Here is a 14,328-nt window from a genome sequence, read left to right as displayed (position 1 = left end):
AAAATAATCGATGAAATTTTTCCAATAGAATTGATACTGTGAACTTGAGGTTGTTTCCTCGGAAAGTGTACCGTATGCTCATTACCATTAACATGAAAAGTGACATTGCTTTTGTTGCAATCAATAACAGCCCCTGCAGTATTCAAAAAGGGTCTTCCAATAATAATAGACATACTATCATCCTCGGGAATATCAAGAATAACAAACTCCGTTAAAATAGTAACGTTTGCAACCACAATAGGCACATCCTCACAAATACCGACAGGTATAGCAGTTGATTTATCAGCCATTTGCAAAGATATTTCGGTAGGTGTCAACTTCTTCAAATCAAGTCTACAATATAAAGAGAGAGGCATAACACTAACACCGGCTCTAAGATCACATAAAGAAGTTTTAACATAGTTTCTTTTAATGGAGCATGGTATAGTGGGTACTCCTGGATCTCCAAGTTTCTTTGGTATTCCACCCTTAAAAGTATAATTAGCAAGCATGGTGGAAATTTCAGCTTCCGATATCTTTCTTTTATCATAACGTATCTTCCTAGCAACAAAGTTTCTCTTATCACAACGTTGATTCTTTGATTGTGAGTTATCAAGATCAACAGCAGGTTCAATTTCTACATTATTATCATTGCTAGGTTGAGCATCAACATGAACATTATCATTAACATTAACACTAGTTTCAGGTTCATTAACAGATTGTGTTTCAGCATCAGAAATAGAAATATCATTTGGATTCTCAGGTGTTTCAGCAATAGGTTCACTAGAAGCATGCAAAGTCCTATCATTTTTCTTTTTCTTCCTTTTAGAAGGACTAGGTGCATCTATATTATTTCTCTCAGAATCTTGCTCAATTCTCTTAGGGTGGCCTTAAGGATACAAAGGTTCCTGAGTCATTCTACCAGTTCTAGTAGCCACTCTAACAGCATAATCATTATTCTTACTATTCAATTCATTGAGCAAATCATTTTGAGCTTTAAGTACTTGTTCTACTTGAGTGGTAATCATAGAAGCATGTTTACTAATAAGTTTTAGTTCACCTTTGACATTAGCCATATAATCACCCAAGTGTTCAAGCATATCGGCACTACGTTTTAATTCTCTACCAAAATAAGCGTTGAAGTCTTCTTGCTTAACCATAAATTTATCAAACTCATCTAAACATGGGCTAGCAAACTTAGTAAATGGGATTTCAGCTTTATCATATCTATAGAGAGAATTTACCTTTACTACCTGTGTCGGGTTATCAACACTATTGGAATTAGCTTATTTGCCGTCTACCAGTTCTTTGTCATCCATTTACAGAAAACGGACGACAAAGAACAGGCTGATGGCAAATAAGGTCTTTGCCATCAGTCTGTTCTTTTCCGTCCGCTGGCTGACGGCAAAGAGAGAGTTGGCCCCACTAAACGAGCTAATTGGAAAAAAATTAACGGCCCCCCTCTTTGCCGTCTGCTAGCAGACGACAAAGAGGAAACAAAGCGGACGGCAAAGGGTTGGCGGACGGCAAAGAAGTGACCTAACTAACGGCCGAGCCCCACCCCGTCCCTTCTCTCTGTTTCTCTCCCTCTCTCCTCCCCGACGACCAAAGCAGCCCCCGCCGCCCGCCGCCGACCCCACTACCGCCGCCGCTTGCCCCGTCGACCCACCACCCCGCCGCCCCCACGCGCCGACGCCTCGTCGCCCCACCACCCCGCTGCCCTGCCACCCCGCCACCCCACCATGTCGTTGCCCGACCGCCCCATCACCCCGGCGCCCCGCCGCCCCCACCAGCCGCCCACCACCCGGCGCCACCGCGGCCCCATCGCCCCCGCCTCCCTGCCGGCTCGGCGTCGCCGCTCACCGCCCCGGCGCCACCGTCGCCCCCGGCGCCGCCGCTCCGGTGAGTTTTTTTCTTCTTTTTTTTGCTGTTAGATTTAGTGTTAGATTCAATTTAGTTTTAGTGTTAGATTCAGTTTAGTTTTAGTGCTAGAATATCTAGAAGGGGAAGAAGAAGAAGAAGAAGAGGGGAGAAGGGAGGAAGAGGAGGAGGGAGAAGAATAAAGAAAATAAGAGGAAGAGCAAACCCTAAACCCTAGTTTTAGTTATAGTTTTACTTTAGTTTTAGTTTTTATTTTTAGTTTAGTTTATTTTAGATTAGTTTTAGTCTTAAGAAGAGGGGAGGAGGGAGGAAGAGGAGGGAGAAGAAGAAAGAAAAGAAGAAGAAGAAAGAAGAAGAAGAAGAAGAAGAAGAAGAAGAATAAGAATAAGAATAAGAAGAAGAAGAAGAAGAAGAAGAAGAAGAAGAAGAAGAAGAAGAAGAAGAAGAAGAAGAAGAAGAAGAAGAAGAAGAAGAAGAAGAAGAAGAAGAAGAAGAAGAAGAAGAAGAAGAAGAAGAAGAAGAAGAAGAAGAAGAAGAAGAAAGAGGAGGAGGAGGAGGAAGAGGAGGAGGGGGAAGAAGAAAGAAAAGAAGAAGAAGAAGAAAGAAGAAGAAGAAGAAGAAGAGGAGGAGGAGGAGGAGGAGGGAGGAAGAGGAGGAGGAGGAGGAGGAGGAGGAGGAAGAGGAGAAGAGGACGGAGGAAGAGGAGGAGGAGGAGGAGAAGAGAAGAAGAAAAGTTGTCACGTGCTCCGACCGCGACCCACACCCCGACCCCGACCCCGACACCCCGACCCCAACAGGCCACCCCGGCCTGACACCCCGACCCCGACCGCCGCCCCCCGACACCCTGATCCCGAAACAGCACCCCGACCCCGACACGACACCCCGACCTCAACACGCCACCCCGACACCCCGGCACGTGTTGGGGAACGTAGTAATTTCAAAAAATTTCCTACGCACACGCAAGATCATGGTGATGCATAGCAACGAGAGGGAAGAGTGTGATCTACGTACCCTTGTAGATCGACAACGGAAGCGTTTGGTTGATGTAGTCGTACGTCTCCACGGCCCGACCGATCAAGCACCGAAACTACGGCACCTCCGAGTTTTAGCACATGTTCAGCTCGATGACGATCCCCGGACTCTGATCCAGCAAAGTGTCGGGGAAGAGTTCTGTCAGCATGACGGCGTGGTGACGATCTTGATGTACTACTGTTGCAGGGCTTCGCCTAAGCACCGCTACAATATTATCGAGGACTATGGTGGCAGGGGGCGCCGCACACGGCTAAGAATATGATCACATGGATCAACTTGTGTCTCTGTGGGGTGCCCTTGCCTCCGTATATAGAGGCTCAAGGGGGGGTGCAGCCGGCCTAGAGGTGGCGCGCCAGGAGGAGTCCTACTCCCTCCGGGAGTAGGATTCCCCCCCCCCAATCCTAGTTGGAATAGGATTCGCGGAGGGGGGAAAAGAGAAAGGGGGACCGGCCCCCTCTCCTTGTCCTAGGACCAAGGGAGGGGAGGGGCGCGCGGCCCATCTCAGGCCGCCTCTTCTCTTTTCCACTAAGGCCCACTAAGGCCCATATAGCTCCCGGGGGTTCCGGTAACCTCCCGGTACTCCGGTAAAATCTCGATTTCACCCGGTACACTTCCTATATCCAAACATAGGCTTCCAATATATCAATCTTTATGTCTCGACCATTTTGAGACTCCTCGTCATGTCCGTGATCACATCCGGGACTCTGAACAACCTTCGGTACATCAAAACGTATAAACTCATAATATAACTGTCATCGAAACCTTAAGCGTGCGGACCCTACGGGTTCGAGAACAATGTAGACATGACCGAGACATGTCTCCGGTCAATAACCAATAGCGGGACCTGGATGCCCATATTGGCTCCTACATATTCTACGAAGATCTTTATCGGTCAGACCGCATAACAACATACGTTGTTCCCTTTGTCATCGGTATGTTACTTGCCCGAGATTCGATCGTCGGTATCCAATACCTAGTTCAATCTCGTTACCGGCAAGTCTCTTTACTCGTTCCGTAATACATCATCTCGCAACTAACTCATTAGTTGCATTGCTTGCAAGGCTTAAGTGATGTGCATTACCGAGAGGGCCCAGAGATACCTCTCCGACGATCGGAGTGACAAATCCTAATCTCGAAATACGTCAACCCAACATGTACCTTTGGAGACACCTGTAGAGCACCTTTATAATCACCCAGTTACGTTGTGACGTTTGGTAGCACACAAAGTGTTCCTCCGGCACACGGGAGTTACATAATCTCATAGTCATAGGAACATGTATAAGTCATGAAGAAAGCAATAGCAACATACTAAACGATCGGGTGCTAAGCTAATGGAATGGGTCATGTCAATCAGATCATTCAACTAATGATGTGATCCCGTTTAATCAAATGACAACTCTTTGTCCATGGTTAGGAAACATAACCATCTTTGATTAACGAGCTAGTCAAGTAGAGGCATACTAGTGACACTCTGTTTGTCTATGTATTCACACATGTATTATGTTTCCGGTTAATACAATTCTAGCATGAATAATAAACTTTATCATGATATAAGGAAATAAATAATAACTTTATTATTGCCTCTAGGGCATATTTCCTTCAGTCTCCCACTTGCACTAGAGTCAATAATCTAGATTACACAGTAATGATTCTAACACCCATGGAGCTTTGGTGCTGATCATGTTTTGCTCGTGGAAGAGGCTTAGTCAACGGGTCTGCTACATTCAGCTCCGTATGTATCTTGCAAATCTCTATGTCTCCCACCTGGACTAGATCCCGGATGGAATTGAAGCGTCTCTTGATGTGTTTGGTTCTCTTGTGAAATCTGGATTCCTTTGCCAAGGCAATTGCACCAGTATTGTCACAAAAGATTTTCATTGGACCCGATGCACTAGGTATGACACCTAGATCGGATATGAACTCCTTCATCCAGACTCCTTCGTTTGCTGCTTCCGAAGCAGCTATGTACTCCGCTTCACATGTAGATCCCGCCACGACGCTTTGTTTAGAACTGCACCAACTGACAGCTCCACCGTTTAATGTAAACACGTATCCGGTTTGCGATTTAGAATCGTCCGGATCAGTGTCAAAGCTTGCATCAACGTAACCGTTTACAATGAGCTCTTTGTCACCTCCATATACGAGAAACATATCCTTAGTCCTTTTCAGGTATTTCAGGATGTTCTTGACCGCTGTCCAGTGATCCACTCCTGGATTACTTTGGTACCTCCCTGCTAGACTTATAGCAAGGCACACATCAGGTCTGGTACACAGCATTGCATACATGATAGAGCCTATGGCTGAAGCATAGGGAACATCTTTCATTTTCTCTCTATCTTCTGCAGTGGTCGGGCATTGAGTCTGACTCAACTTCACACCTTGTAACACAGGCAAGAACCCTTTCTTTGCTTGATCCATTTTGAACTTCTTCAAAATCTTGTCAAGGTATGTGCTTTGTGAAAGTCCAATTAAGCGTCTTGATCTATCTCTATAGATCTTTATGCCTAATATGTAAGCAGCTTCACCGAGGTCTTTCATTGAAAAACTCTTATTCAAGTATCCCTTTATGCTATCCAGAAATTCTATATCATTTCCAATCAGTAATATGTCATCCACATATAATATCAGAAATGCTACAGAGCTCCCACTCACTTTCTTGTAAATACAGGCTTCTCCGAAAGTCTGTATAAAACCAAATGCTTTGATCACACTATCAAAGCGTTTATTCCAACTCCGAGAGGCTTGCACCAGTCCATAAATGGATCGCTGGAGCTTGCACACTTTGTTAGCTCCCTTTGGATCGACAAAACCTTCCGGTTGCATCATATACAACTCTTCTTCCAGAAATCCATTCAGGAATGCAGTTTTGACATCCATCTGCCAAATTTCATAATCATAAAATGCGGCAATTGCTAACATGATTCGGACAGACTTAAGCATCGCTACGGGTGAGAAGGTCTCATCGTAGTCAACCCCTTGAACTTGTCGAAAACCTTTTGCGACAAGTCGAGCTTTGTAGACAGTAATATTACCGTCAGCGTCAGTCTTCTTCTTGAAGATCCATTTATTCTCAATTGCTTGCCGATCATCGGGCAAGTCAACCAAAGTCCATACTTTGTTCTCATACATGGATCCCATCTCAGATTTCATGGCTTCAAGCCATTTTGCGGAATCTGGGCTCACCATCGCTTCTTCATAGTTCGTAGGTTCATCATGATCTAGCAGCATGATTTCCAGAACAGGATTACCGTACCACTCTGGCGCGGATCTCACTCTGGTTGATCTACGAGGTTCAGTAGTATCTTGTCCTGAAGTTTCATGATCATTATCATTAGCTTCCTCACTAATTGGTGTAGGTGTCGCAGAAACAGTTTTCTGTGATGTACTACTTTCCAATAAGGGAGCAGGTACAGTTACCTCATCAAGTTCTACTTTCCTCCCACTCACATCTTTCGAGAGAAACTCCTTCTCCAGAAAGTTTCCGAATTTAGCAACAAAAGTCTTGCCTTCGGATCTGTGATAGAAGGTGTATCCAATAGTTTCCTTTGGATATCCTATGAAGACACATTTCTCCGATTTGGGTTCGAGCTTATCAGGTTGAAGCTTTTTCACATAAGCATCGCAGCCCCAAACTTTCAGAAACGACAACTTTGGTTTCTTGCCAAACCATAGTTCATAAGGCGTCGTCTCAACGGATTTTGATGGTGCCCTATTTAACGTGAATGCGGCCGTCTCTAAAGCATAACCCCAAAACGATAGCGGTAAATCAGTAAGAGACATCATAGATCGCACCATATCTAGTAAAGTACGATTACGACGTTCGGACACACCATTACGCTGTGGTGTTCCGGGTGGCGTGAGTTGCGAAACTATTCCGCATTGTTTCAAATGTACACCAAACTCATAACTCAAATATTCTCCTCCACGATCAGATCGTAGAAACTTTATTTTCTTGTTACGATGATTTTCAACTTCACTCTGAAATTCTTTGAACTTTTCAAATGTTTCAGACTTATGTTTCATTAAGTAGATATACCCATATCTGCTTAAGTCATCTGTGAAGGTGAGAAAATAACGATATCCGCCACGAGCCTCAATATTCATCGGACCACATACATCTGTATGTATGATTTCCAACAAATCTGTTGCTCTCTCCATAGTACCGGAGAACGGTGTTTTAGTCATCTTGCCCATGAGGCACGGTTCGCAAGTACCAAGTGATTCATAATCAAGTGGTTCCAAAAGTCCATCAGTATGGAGTTTCTTCATGCGCTTTACACCGATATGACCTAAACGGCAGTGCCACAAATAAGTTGCACCATCATTATCAACTCTGCATCTTTTGGCTTCAACATTATGAATATGTGTGTCACTACTATCGAGATTCAATAAGAATAGACCACTCTTCAAGGGTGCATGACCATAAAAGATATTACTCATATAAATAGAACAACCATTATTCTCTGATTTAAATGAATAACCGTCTCGCATTAAACAAGATCCAGATATAATGTTCATGCTCAACGCTGGCACCAAATAACAATTATTTAGGTCTAATACTAATCCCGAAGGTAGATGTAGAGGTAGCGTGCCGACCGCGATCACATCGACTTTGGAACCGTTTCCCACGCGCATCGTCACCTCGTCCTTAGCCAATCTTCGCTTAATCCGTAGTCCCTGTTTCGAGTTGCAAATATTAGCAACAGAACCAGTATCAAATACCCAGGTGCTACTGCGAGCATTAGTAAGGTACACATCAATAACATGTATATCACATATACCTTTGTTCACCTTGCCATCCTTCTTATCCGCCAAATACTTGGGGCAGTTCCGCTTCCAGTGACCAGTCTGCTTGCAGTAGAAGCACTCAGTTTCAGGCTTAGGTCCAGACTTGGGTTTCTTCTCTTGAGCAGCAACTTGCTTGCTGTTCTTCTTGAAGTTCCCCTTCTTCTTCCCTTTGCCCTTTTTCTTGAAACTAGTGGTCTTGTTGACCATCAACACTTGATGCTCCTTTTTGATTTCTACCTCCGCAGCTTTCAGCATTGCGAAGAGCTCGGGAATAGTCTTATTCATCCCTTGCATATTATAGTTCATCACGAAGCTCTTGTAGCTTGGTGGCAGTGATTGGAGAATTCTGTCAATGACGCAATCATCTGGAAGATTAACTCCCATCTGAATCAAGTGATTATTATACCCAGACATTTTGAGTATATGCTCACTGACAGAACTGTTCTCCTCCATCTTGCAGCTATAGAACTTATTGGAGACTTCATATCTCTCAATCCGGGCATTTGCTTGAAATATTAACTTCAACTCCTGGAACATCTCATATGCTCCATGACGTTCAAAACGTCGTTGAAGTCCCGATTCTAAGCCGTAAAGCATGGCACACTGAACTATCGAGTAGTCATCAGCTTTGCTCTGCCAGACGTTCATAACATCTGGTGTTGCTCCAGCAGCAGGCCTGGCACCCAGCGGTGCTTCCAGGACGTAATTCTTCTGTGCAGCAATGAGGATAATCCTCAAGTTACGGACCCAGTCCGTGTAATTGCTACCATCATCTTTCAACTTTGCTTTCTCAAGGAACGCATTAAAATTCAACGGAACAACAGCACGGGCCATCTATCTACAATCAAACATACATAAGCAAGATACTATCAGGTACTAAGTTCATGATAAATTTAAGTTCAATTAATCAAATTACTTAAAGAACTCCCACTTAGATAGACATCCCTCTAATCCTCTAAGTGATCACGTGATCCAAATCAACTAAACCATGTCCGATCATCACGTGAGATGGAGTAGTTTCATTGGTGAACATCACTATGTTGATCATATCTACTATATGATTCACGCTCGACCTTTCGGTCTCCGTGTTCCGAGGCCATATCTGCATATGCTTGGCTCGTCAAGTATAACCTGAGTATTCCGCGTGTGCAACTGTTTTGCACCCGTTGTATTTGAACGTAGAGCCTATCACACCCGATCATCACGTGGTGTCTCAGCACGAAGAACTTTCGCAACGGTGCATACTCAGGGAGAACACTTCTTGATAATTTAGTGAGAGATCATCTTATAATGCTACCGTCAATCAAAGCAAGATAAGATGCATAAAAGATAAACATCACATGCAATCAATATAAGTGATATGATATGGCCATCATCATCTTGTGCCTGTGATCTCCATCTCCGAAGCACCGTCATGATCACCATCGTCACCGGCGCGACACCTTGATCTCCATCGTAGCATCGTTGTCGTCTCGCCAATCTTATGCTTCCACGACTATCGCTACCGCTTAGTGATAAAGTAAAGCATTACAGCGCGATTGCATTGCATACAATAAAGCGACAACCATATGGCTCCTGCCAGTTGCCGATAACTCGGTTACAAAACATGATCATCTCATACAATAAAATTCAGCATCATGTCTTGACCATATCACATCACAACATGCCCTGCAAAAACAAGTTAGACGTCCTCTACTTTGTTGTTGCAAGTTTTACGTGGCTGCTACGGGCTTAAGCAAGAACCAATCTTACCTACGCATCAAAACCACAACGATAGTTTGTCAAGTTGGTGCTGTTTTAACCTTCGCAAGGACCGGGCGTAGCCACACTCGGTTCAACTAAAGTTGGAGAAACTGTCACCCGCAAGCCACCTATGTGCAAAGCACGTCGGGAGAACCGGTCTCGCGTAAGCGTACGCGTAATGTCGGTCCGGGCCGCTTCATCCAACAATACCGCCGAACCAAAGTATGACATGCTGGTAAGCAGTATGACTTATATCGCCCACAACTCACTTGTGTTCTACTCGTGCATATAACATCAACACATAAAACCTAGGCTCGGATGCCACTGTTGGGGAACGTAGTAATTTCAAAAAAATTCCTACGCACACGCAAGATCATGGTGATGCATAGCAACGAGAGGGGAGAGTGTGATCTACGTATCCTTGTAGATCGACAACGGAAGTGTTTGGTTGATGTAGTCGTACGTCTCCACGGCCCGACCGATCAAGCACCGAAACTACGGCACCTCCGAGTTTTAGCACACGTTCAGCTCGATGACGATCCCCGGACTCCGATCCAGCAAAGTGTCGGGGAAGAGTTCCGTCAGCACGACGGCGTGGTGACGATCTTGATGTACTACTGTCGCAGGGCTTCGCCTAAGCACCGCTACAATATTATCGAGGACTATGGTGGCAGGGGGCGCCGCACACGGCTAAGAATATGATCACGTGGATCAACTTGTGTTCTCTGGGGTGCCCCTGCCTCCGTATATAAAGGCTCAAGGGGGGGGGTGCGGCCGGCCTAGAGGTGGCGCGCCAGGAGGAGTCCTACTCCCTCCGGGAGTAGGATCCCCCCCCCAATCCTAGTTGGAATAGGATTCGCGGAGGGGGGGAAAGAGAAAGGGGGGCCGGCCCCCTCTCCTTGTCCTATTCGGACCAAGGGAGGGGAGGGGCGCGCGGCCCATCTCAGGCTGCCTCTTCTCTTTTCCACTAAGGCCCACTAAGGCCCATATAGCTCCCGGGGGGTTCCGGTAACCTCCCGGTACTCCGGTAAAATCCCGATTTCACCCGGAACACTTCCGATATCCAAACATAGGCTTCCAATATATCAATCTTTATGTCTCGACCATTTCGAGACTCCTCGTCATGTCCGTGATCACATCCGGGACTCCGAACAACCTTCGGTACATCAAAACGTATAAACTCATAATATAACTGTCATCGAAACCTTAAGCGTGCGGACCCTACGGGTTCGAGAACAATGTAGACATGACCGAGACATGTCTCCGGTCAATAACCAATAGCGGGACCTGGATGCCCATATTGGCTCCTACATATTCTACGAAGATCTTTATCGGTCAGACCGCATAACAACATACGTTGTTCCCTTTGTCATCGGTATGTTACTTGCCCGAGATTCGATCGTCGGTATCCAATACCTAGTTCAATCTCGTTACCGGCAAGTCTCTTTACTCGTTCCGTAATACATCATCTTGCAACTAACTCATTAGTTGCATTGCTTGCAAGGCTTAAGTGATGTGCATTACCGAGAGGGCCCAGAGATACCTCTCCGACGATCGGAGTAACAAATCCTAATCTCGAAATACGTCAACCCAACATGTACCTTTGGAGACACCTGTAGAGCACCTTTATAATCACCCAGTTACTTGTTACGTTTGGTAGCACACAAAGTGTTCCTCCGGCACACGGGAGTTACATAATCTCATAGTCATAGGAACATGTATAAGTCATGAAGAAAGCAATAGCAACATACTAATCGATCGGGTGCTAAGCTAATGGAATGGGTCATGTCAATCAGATCATTCAACTAATGATGTGATCCCGTTTAATCAAATGAAAACTCTTTGTCCATGGTCAGGAAACATAACCATCTTTGATTAACGAGCTAGTCAAGTAGAGGCATACTAGTGACACTCTGTTTGTCTATGTATTCACACATGTATTATGTTTCTGGTTAATACAATTTTAGCATGAATAATAAACTTTTATCATGATATAAGGAAATAAATAATAACTTTATTATTGCCTCTAGGGCATATTTCCTTCAGCACGACACCCCGAGCCCCGACACCCCGACCCCCGACCCCCTAACACCCCGAGCCCCGACCCCTGACACCACACCCCGACCCCGACACCCAGACCCCGAAACAGCACCCCGACCCTGACACGGCACCCCGACCCCGACACGCCACCCCGACACCCCAACCCCAACCCCCAACACCCTGACACCACACCCCGACCCCGACACCCCGACACCCCGACCCCGACACCCCGACCCCGAAACAGCACCCCGAAACATCATATATATAATTGTGTTGATTGGGTAGATTTAAACATCATATATATATATATTGATTTTGTTATGAAAAACATCATATATTATTATTCATGTCGGTATTTTTTTATGTTGTATTAATTTCATTTACTCTTTGTCATGGCAGGTGTTGAAAGATGGTGGGCGCTGGTCCGGAGCGCTCCGGGGCCCCTTCTTCGTCGGCGCGTGCTGGGAGGTCTTCCATTCCACCTGCACAAATCCGTGAAGCGTTGCTGGACAGTATGGCGACACCATCGGGCCCTTCTTCGTCAACCGCGGTGCCCAGCAGGGGATGAGGAAAGGGAGGGAAGAAGAGAGGACTTGGAGCACGTGGTCCCGGGAGAGGAGGTAGGGTGACTGCTAGGGTGCCTTCCTCGCCGCCACCCCTAGCTGTTTCACCCGAGCACGTGACTGCTAGGGTGCCTTCCTCGCTGCCACCCCCAGCTGTTTCACCCGAGCACGTGACTGCTAGGGTGGACTCGTCTGAGGAGGAGGCTACACGGACTCCAGTCCACGAGCCTTGGGTCCACGGGCCTTCGGCCCATGATAGTTGGGCCCACGAGACCCCGGACGAGCACACGTCTGGATGGGGTACCTGGCCGGATCAGCCTGAGGGGCCGAGTGGCCATGCTGATGATGGCGGGGAGTCAACTGATATTGAGGAGGAGGGGGGCACCGTCTACCAACGTGGTTGTACACGGCTCCCGTCCGTGCCGGCGACCCGCGAGTAGAGGTGGTTGATTTTCCCTGATGGGGAGAGGTAAGTGCATTTAATATTTTTGTACCTTCTGCATTCACGTTTCTTCAAATATCTAATGTGTTGGCCTTGTTATGCTGCAGGGGTTGGGACCACCATGAGAAGGTCCACCGGCCCAACTCCGTCCTTGGAGTGCTTTGCCGGCAAAACTTCCCGGGGTTTGTCATGTTGCCTGGTGAGGGTCGGCTTCCAGAGCTTGGATTGAGCTGGGAGCACTACTTGGCTGCCCTGGCCCCACCAGGTGAGATTATCGACGGTGTCTTGTGCGACACGAGGCCAGACGTGGTGATCAGAAAGTTCTGGGTAATTCTCCTTTACACAATTAAAAATCTTCAACTAGCTAGTTATTAATTGTACTAATCAATATTGTCTCATTTGATTACAGACATTCTGCAGGTGTGAGGAGGGATATGAGGAGGTGGCGGCAAATGTTATCGAGAACGTCTGCAAGCGCCTACTACAGAACTTACGGCACGAGGCTTGGGTGCAGGCACGAGGCTTACGGCACCAAGGACAAACGTGCCCAAATGGAAGGTGTGCCACACCATCAAGGCAGCTCCAACTTATATCAGTTCAGGCGGAACTGGGTATGTTGTTTGCTTCATGATTCATGCAATTCATTCATCATGCTAGCTTGAGCCCTTTAATTACTAATTTACGTTGTTTCTCTCTTTCAGGCACGCTACAATAAGGCAGATAAGGTGCTAGAGGTGTACGACCTCTATGCCATGGCCCATACTGCCTCTTACAAGAAAGTCAAGGCATTCTCTCTGTCTGACCTCGATGATGCAAACAACTTCACCAACATCTCCTCCCACGACAAGCTTGTGAAATATAGATATCAAGGGAAGGCGAGGAAAGGGGAGGACTTTAACTCAAGCCAGGGTCCCATTGATCCAGAGCTAGTGATGATAGCTGGTGGCGGGAGGTCCCATGGCTCGATAGCCATTGGAGATGGACTTATCCGTTGTCCTAGCACTCTCCCGGAGATCAAGGCGCGCTAGACGAGATCCGCTCCTGAGATAAGGCCTCGTGAACGGCCAGTCCAACTCGCCTTCAAGGTTAGTTATACGTACTTAGCTATCTTTCCCCATTACATTGCATGCGCTTCCATCAATGATTACAAATGCTAACGAGGAGTGGTGTTGCAGGCTGCTATACAGAGTGAGAGAGATAGAACGGAGAAACTTCTGTTGGAGGCGGCGGAGAGGCAGCGGGAGTTGGAGGAGAGGACGACAAAGATGTTGGAGGAGGAGAGGGCATGGAATGACATGCAGGCAAGGGCAATGTACGAGCTCCTTGTGGTAAGTTTCTTTTGCTGATTAGCCAAAACATTCATGTAGTGTTTGTCTCATTACTAACTAGTATGACTGAGTCGTCAAAACCAAATGTGCAGTCTGTGTGTGAGAAGTCCGGTCAGACCGCTCCACCGATGCCAGTGATTGCTCCTAGGATGACGGTGTGTTTAATTTGAATGGACACTACTTGCTAGTCTGAACATTTGAGTGTCATCATGCTAACGAGACATTGGAAATGATCTTTGGTGCAGCGTAACTCCAGACAAGCATCGCACGATCCTTCTCCAGGTACCGGCGCGAGCCAGCCCGCTCCCACACCTCCATGATCACGGTAAGTTTCTCTAGTGTTTTGCTTAACAAATGCATAAAGACCTAGACTTAGCTTTATTTCCTCCAAAATGACTTAATAAGCTTACTAACCTCCAAAACCATCCATTTTACCTAAGTTAGCTCTAAAACGATCTATACTTAGCTTTGTTTCCTCCAAAATGACCAAAGTTAGCTCTAATATGCTTAGTTAACTAGGTTTGCCCAATAA

The sequence above is a fragment of the Triticum aestivum genome, chromosome 5A, assembly GCF_018294505.1.
Source record: "Triticum aestivum cultivar Chinese Spring chromosome 5A, IWGSC CS RefSeq v2.1, whole genome shotgun sequence".
Lineage (NCBI taxonomy): Eukaryota > Viridiplantae > Streptophyta > Magnoliopsida > Poales > Poaceae > Triticum > Triticum aestivum.
Note: the sequence above shows the minus strand (reverse complement) of the source record.